Raw genomic sequence first — 7729 nt, 5'->3', positions numbered from 1 at the left:
GTTTTGGACACACTGTTACCCAGACTTTGCTTGAGACCATTGTTGAAGTTGGGTCGGCCCTGAGGGGTACCCGCGAGTTGATGTGAATGTCGGGCAGGCCCGGAGAGCACCAACAAGTTTTCCACCTAGCATGGCTGGGCAGTCTGGGCCCTTGCCGTAAGTCCATGAGATGGGGCGACGGGGTCACATTATCATGAGTGTCTGCTCGTCTCTGCGAGCCCCCAATGCACTAACAGGTTTGGGTATTTGTTCTGAGTTAGCCTTTGGCCTTTACGCACTAACCACCACGCGAGAATAGTTATGGACCTCGACGTCGGAGTATCTGCTGAAGCTTTATCAGACATCCAGTTCAGCATTGTCGCACGGTCGGATCATGTTAGCCATCCGAGGCGGTGCTAGTATCCACCCTACACACAACGACCCGGAGTGCAACGGGCGATGGGCCCAAGACCCCGGAGTGCTTACGATATAGACCGGCGGGGACCTCTCTGCTGAGCCTAGGTAGGGCTGCGACGTGTTGATCTTCCGAGGCCGGGCATTCACCCAGAAAAGTGTGTCCGGCTAGAGTAATCAAGTGTGTTGGGTAACGTGGTGCACCCCTGCAGGGAAGATTATCTATTAATAGCCGTGTCCACGGTAACATACATTCAGACTTATATCCTTATCTTATATAACTAGAAATGGATACTTGAGATATGTGATGGATATGTGGCTCCGAGATTGCTTTCTCACAGGGAGTCGGGGAAGTATCTCTGGGCGTTGTTGCTACAATAAGATTGTTAATTAAAATGCTATTCTTTGCTCTTCTACATGCTGCAAGATGCTCGGAGCTTCTTGAAGTTGCTAGTCTTCGATTGGCTAGGCCTTCCCCCTTTATTCTGGCATTCTGCAGTTCAGTGCACAAATACAAACCTCCCATTTGATACCAATGCATACTTAGTATAGATCTGATGCTTGCGAGTACTTTGGATGAGTACTCACAGTTGCTTTGCTACCCCTTTTCCCCCTTCTTTCTTCTTTCCGGTTGATGCAACCAAAGGGTGGGTCCCAGGAGCTAGATGCTACCCTCGACAGCTTCTACTACTACCCCGATGGTGCTAGCTGCTACGTGGAGACCGCCGACGACCGAGGAGTAGTTAGGAGGTCCCCGGCAGGAGGCCTTGCCTCTTCGATCATTGTTATTTTGTGTTTGCCTTCTTAAGGCATCCTTGTTTAACCTTATGTATGTACTTAGATATTGTTGCTTCCGCTGACTCTTGTGTATCGAGCTTGTATTTGAGCCCTCGAGGCCCCTGGCTTATAATATGAAGCTTGTATTATTTTATTTGTGTCTAGAGTTGTGTTGTGATATCTTCCCGTGAGTCCCTGATCTTGATTGTATACATTTGCGTGTATAATTACTGTACGATTAAATCGGGGGCGTCTCACCTCACGAACCGGGACTGATGCCCCCTTTAGTCCCGTTTCGTGAGTGAACCGGGATTAATGCCCCTATGATGGCCTCAACCAAAGCCCTGTTTTCTACTAGTGAGCAGAATTTTTTTTCAGAAACTAATAACAATAACAGTAGCGAGGGGTATGTACTTAGCAACAGGGTGCGCTTAGCAGTAGTGCCTTTTAAAATCAAGCACTACAACTATTAGCAGTAGCGCTGATTTGTAGCCCGCTACTGCTACCCATTTATAGCAGTAGCGCGGGTCAACACGCGCTACTGCTAAAAGTTAGCTGTAGCGACGTATTAGTAGCGCGGCACCCCGCTCTACTGATAGCCCTTGACCTGCGCTACTGCTAGGCTTTTCCCTAGTGGTGTACATTCTAAAAATCCAATTTGGCTATAGGGAGCACAAGCTCCAGTAGGCCCAACATGTATTTTGCAAGGGTCAAAAATAAAATTGGATGTGTTCATTGTCACACCAAAATGCAACCTATAAATTTTTAGGGGAAAAGTTTAAGAATTTTGAACTGTACAAAGAAAACAAGTCAGAACGAGAAATGTTACCTCCAAATGTTACATTTAGTTTTGTTTTTTCATCGACGAAACACTGTTATTCCGTTTCGCATGAAAATTGTCAAGCACACTTGTTACACCAACATGACCATCTATATCCCCTAAAAAAACATGACCATCTATAGAAAAAATAGAATTTAATATTTTTTGCTACTTATTTTGAAGTTATTGTTCATATACCGGAGTATATGCTCTCCATTCTTGTTTTTGTTTCGAGTTCTTAATAGACCTGGTCAACATGCACCCATCCGGTTCTTCTTTCACCTTGCTGTATTTCTGTTCATCCCCGGCATCACTATTCCTTCTTCGGTCCATACCTTGTTGTGCCAGTTGACTCTACTGTTGTTCCGTCGTTGTTTTGGAATAATAAGCGATGAACACGACAGAATCAAAATCCCACGACACTCCGTGCGAACCCGAATCACCAAAAGAAGCATCCCTTCATGGACATCTCTTGTCATAGCAGCACACTACTTCCTAAGGGAGGGGGATTGTACGTCCATGGAAGAGTTGTTGCCAGCAAGTGCATCTAGGGGGCCGATGTTTATCTGTAGCTGTGGAGTGGGGTGGGGGGAGCGGGGGTGTTCTGGGGTAGTGGAGTTCGGCCATGGGGTGGAGCGTGTCAGGTGTGTGTGGGTTTTCACCCTGTTTCCCTCAAAGTAATGGTTCAACTTCAAGCTCACGAGCAGTTATTGTTATATTGCAATGGTGGAACTCTTCCCTTTTGTTGTTCTTGAAAATAAAAACCTTCATCCATCAATTCTAAGAGCATCTCCAGCCGTTCGGGCCCCCCGGGCGCCAAAAAGAGCGGCCTGGGGGCGAACTGGCGCTAGATTGGCCCATGGGGTTCGTTTCTCCCCTGGCACGCCCTCAGGTGCCGTCCCCCAAGGCGCCCCATATTCGAACTCCATCGTTCCCGCTCAAAAAAACCATAAACCAGCGATCATCGCAATAGTTCGGCGATTCCGCGCCACAGTTCGGCGATTCCGCGCCACAGTTCGGCGATCAAATGAAAGGACACGCAGTAGTTGGGCGTACAAAAAATGAAGGACGCGGAAGCAGTACATCAAACGTCGAGCTCAACCTCCGGCGGTGTCGTCGGCGTACGCGGGCTGGGAGAAGTCGGAGCAGCTTCCGGGCTGGTTGGCCCGACGGAGGCATCGTCGGTGGGGTTGGGCGTCGCAGAGGCATCATCCTCGGTCGGGCTGGGCGGCGGCATTGGCGTCGCCGGTATCTGGTTCAGGATGAGGCCTCACTCCGCCAAGAACCACGCCTTGAGCTTCTCGTCGCCGCTCTGGAGCATGTCCGCGCTGCCCATCAAGAAGGCAAGGTCGCTGTTCCTCTTCTTGGCGTCTTGAGCTTTGAGTTTCGCGGCGGCGCTGGTCCGGAGCAAGTCGAGTTAGACGGCGTTGTTTGTCATCAAAACAGCCCACCTCGCCTCAGTTTTCTCTTCTCGCTGGGCGGCCCTGGTCTTGGCGTTGGCGAGGCAGTGCTCGATGGGCTCTTGCACGCACGCGGCAGCCGACTCGGCGTGCTTCGCCTTCTTGGCACCTTTGTTGCCGTCCGGGCGTCCGTCGGCCGCGCCCGGGGTCGGCGCGTCCGGCTTGTACGTCTCTTTGGCCTTGACGAGGGTGCGCCGGACGCCCGCCCACTTGTCGCACTTGTCGATCCGCTTGACGACATGGAGGTACTAGAACTCTACATCGCTGTTGTCGTCATGGAACATGGCGAACATGCGTAGCAGCTGCGCCGAGGAAAAGAACATCAGTCGGCGCTAGAGGCGCCAGGGCGCGCACACGGTGAAAGGCAACAGTAGGACGGCGTGCTATACCTGATCCTCGACGCTGGTGCCGCTCTCCGGACGAGCCGCGACCTCCTCGACAATCCCATGACATTTGTTGCATGCCGTTTGAATGAGTCCCCAATGGTTTGACATCGCCTTGGACCCGCGCTTCATGTGCACGCCTTTGAAGTAGGGGTCGACGAGCTGGCGCTCATCGAACTCGGCCTTGATGCGCGCCTAATACGTCTCGATGCTCTGGTTCGTGCCGGTGACCGGGTCGAGGCAGACGACCTTCCACGCTTCGGCGAGACACTCATCTTCCTTGGACGCCCACTTGATGCGCGGCTCGCCGGGCTTGGCCGCCTTCTTCTTCTTCTTTTTGCCTTTCCTCGTCGGCGCCGGCTCCTCCTCCTCTTCTTCCTCGTCCTCCGGCTCTTCCTTGTCGTAGTCGAGCTCGTCGTCCATGTCGCCGAGGTCAATCGAGGTGTCTTGCACTACTAGGAAAAACACTACCAGTAGCGTAGGTGTTTTGCATACCAGTAGCCGTGAACCCGCGCTACTGCTACGGCGCTACAGCTAAATTTTAGGAGTAGCGCGTTTTTACCCCACGCTACTGCTAAAAAAGTTACTAGTAGCGTGTTCCACCCGCGCTACTGCTATTACGTACACGCGCTACCAGTAATGAAATATTAGTAGCATTGGTAAACTACAAACACTACTAGTATCCTATATACTAGTAGCGCCCAGTTCCTCCCCACGCTACTAGTAACTTATTAGGAATTAAAAAAAATGAAGCAATTCCATTTTGTCACACAATTGTCGTATCTACCATCAAACAATTTCTCATTGTAGCTAGCGGCAACTCATGTATAATTCCTATCACATAGTGTTGTGTGCCTAGTCAATGTGCGAAGCCTGCCCGGCCTGATCACGTGGCCTACAGCTGCGACGAAACACACCGAGCAGCCTCGCGAGCCACACTTGACCGACGGCGGCCGACGCCTTGAGTTGTGACGCCGTCACGTCCCTCGCCCTGACCCGCAGCTCCAGCAGGCCTCGATCAATGTCGTAGTCGTGCCTCACCACCAGCGGACGAAGGAATCCATCGGCAGCCACGACACCATCCAGTCCATGAACCTCTCGACGACTGTCAGCGTCGCCACCACAAGCCTGCAGCATTACCAACAGAGATTTAGAAACTTCAGATTCTTCAGAAGAATGACATGGAAAAACAATATGGTACATGTCGATGCCAATGTGCTACAATTTTTTTCCGAGATTCTTATTTAAGCCATAATGCACAACTTAACTACACACTGAAGCAGCACATAGCTACTTCCATGACAAAAGATAACGCAAAAGATTAGAAGCAATTCTGTTGTGTTGGAAGCCCTAAAAAGAAACAGCACCTATGAAGCACATAAGGAGTTAGAGGCATAATTCTTTTGGTAATTTTCTATCTATCCATTTTTCTAAGTAGTCACTTCAATACCTTGATATCTTTCACGTTTTCAAAGATAACAAAGTCCATGAATCTACTGTTGGTAGAGCATAGTGACTATACAAACTGAAGCCTGAACATATATACCTACCAGTTCACAGACTTGACAAATGAATTCTGAAGTTAATGGGATTTTCCTCTTTCCTGAAGAAATCATTTGGTCTGCTCTTTGTTGGTACTACCTAGAAGAATTAGAACTACAAAAAAATGGCATCACTGAACAAGGGTAGATAGAAAAGGTCTATCTTTTTCCTCAAGTGGGAATTTAATTTATTAAAAAAAGACTAAAATTAGGTTTCATATATACACATAGTAGGGATTTACAAGAGAGTATAGCAGTAGCACCAAAACCGAAATAGTAAGAATGACGTCAAAACAGGAGATTCGGTAAAAAGAGTCATGTAAAAATGCTTACTGAGGACCGGATACTTACAGCTTTGCATAGCCCTTTAGACCAAATGCAAGGGCTTTGTCATAAAACCGTACACAAGCTTACGGGCAATAAATCTGTCACATACCTACAAAACTGAAGTTAAATGACAAAATACAATGATTCTAAGTGATGAATTGGTGTTGCACTCACACAATGATGCTAAGTGCGGAGTTTGGTGTTGCTCTGTGGAAGCAATTGGGTAAAGTTGGTTGTACAGAAGAGAAGCCCTGCCATTCTATCAAAATAATTTTGTTACGAATCAAAAGAGGAGGTTGAGAATTTGTAATACCATACTTACTATATTATCACATAAACTGCCCACTACCCAAGGAATTAATATCAATAGTACATGGCTTATTCTAATCTACAAACTCTATTCCTATAAAAGGTACTGTCATGTTTCTAATGCTGGCACCAGTACCCACACTAGGAAAAGGGAGAACTGCAGTGTTTGTCCATTATAAACAACTGAAGAAACAAAGTAATAAACAGGATAACGGGAACAAACTTGCATATATAGTATTATTTGATAAAGTTTCTATGATTCAGGCAAACATTCTAAAAAGTGCATTAAGCTGACCTTTATAAATTCCTCAAAAGAAACTCCTTGGCCAAATCAGAACGTGTTACTCCTTGTTGCCACTGTGCCAGTAGCATTGGATGATGATTCCTGCAGGATATGCATAATAAACTTATTTGTGGACAGAGTAACTTCAAGTCGGAATCAATTTCGGTTGAAGAGTTCAAGATGAGGCATGCCTGTTCCTTATTTGCAGTAGCAGATCCATAGCTCAAGATAACAGAAACATGAATACGGGCAGCGACAGCTGAACCGAGCGGCGCAGCTTCCATGATTGAAGCCACCAATTTGTCAAGCCGGTTGAGATCCATCTTCATCCCTAATTTCCCAAGCTTGCTGGATGTGTTCTCCATTGCGGCATGCACAAACCCCAGATCGAATTCGGACGCATCCTGGACATTCCCCTCTGCAAATCCCAGCAGAGTGAACGCCCGGTCGATTATTCTAGTGTCCTTAGAACTGCTGCCAGAACCTGACTGCAAGGCAAAATCCTCAGTTCCGAAAATGTGGAAGCCAAGATTCGCCGAGAATGAGCTAAGACTGGGGCAATTGCTGACCATAGCAGCTCTCAGCCCCATGAAATAGAAGCAACATATACAGCAGCAGAGTCAGCCCTAGCATTTACAATGGATACACTGACAGTAATCAAAGCAAAAGATCACACACACATCGAACCTCTCGGATAGCTTGGGGACTACTAGCTCCTGCGGATCCACCCGGGCAATTTCCCCATCCTAACGTCAAACAAATAAAATCAGCATCGCATACTCAGACCCTCTCTGCAACTACTTCGCCTAGACACAAAACCGGAGAGCGGGATCACACCTTGACAGGGTAGAGGGCATCGTACACGTCGAGCAGCTACGCCAGCTCGAGAATCAAGTCGTTGTTCCTGTCCCCTCCATCCTCTGGTTTGGGAGACAAGACCAGAAGCCTCTCAGTTTAATGGGGGGCAAGCAAAGCAGAGCAACCGCACAGAGCGCGAGAGGGGGTGGGGGCGGTGTGGTACCGTTGACCGCGGGAGTGCGGACGGAGAGGAAGCCGCAGGAGGCGATGGAGGCGAATGCGTCGAGCTGGCCCTTCCCCCCTCCGCCCCCGGTGAGCAGCGCCTCGTGGCCGGCGGTGTACAGCACCAGCGCCCGGCTCGGCTTGTCCGCCATTGCTCTGCCGGCCGACACACACTGCTTCCCCTTTCCCTTTCCCTTCTCGCTCTGTCTCCTTATTTCGGAGAAGAACCGGGAGGGGATCCCGGCGACAGAGGAGAGGAGAGGAGGTGGAGGGAATCTGGATCGGGGATGGGTGCAGTGTGGGGTTGAACTGGGATGGTTGGTGGGTGGATAATGGATCGGGGGTGGTCCGGTGTGGGACTGACGGACTGTGCTAGCGGTAGTGCAGGGTGTCTCACCGGCGCTACGGTTATCCCA

At 49.2% G+C, this 7729-nt stretch overlaps 1 pseudogene; it reads right to left on the bottom strand.

The window, feature by feature from the left end:
• Window positions 1-3407: 3407 nt before the first annotated feature.
• LOC119350222 lies at window positions 3408-7465 on the bottom strand (annotated as a pseudogene).
• Window positions 7466-7729: the final 264 nt, after the last annotated feature.

This window comes from Triticum dicoccoides, chromosome 1B (assembly GCF_002162155.2).
Source record: "Triticum dicoccoides isolate Atlit2015 ecotype Zavitan chromosome 1B, WEW_v2.0, whole genome shotgun sequence".
NCBI classification, from domain to species: Eukaryota; Viridiplantae; Streptophyta; class Magnoliopsida; order Poales; family Poaceae; genus Triticum; species Triticum dicoccoides.
Note: the sequence above shows the minus strand (reverse complement) of the source record. Positions and strands in the feature narration are given on the sequence as shown.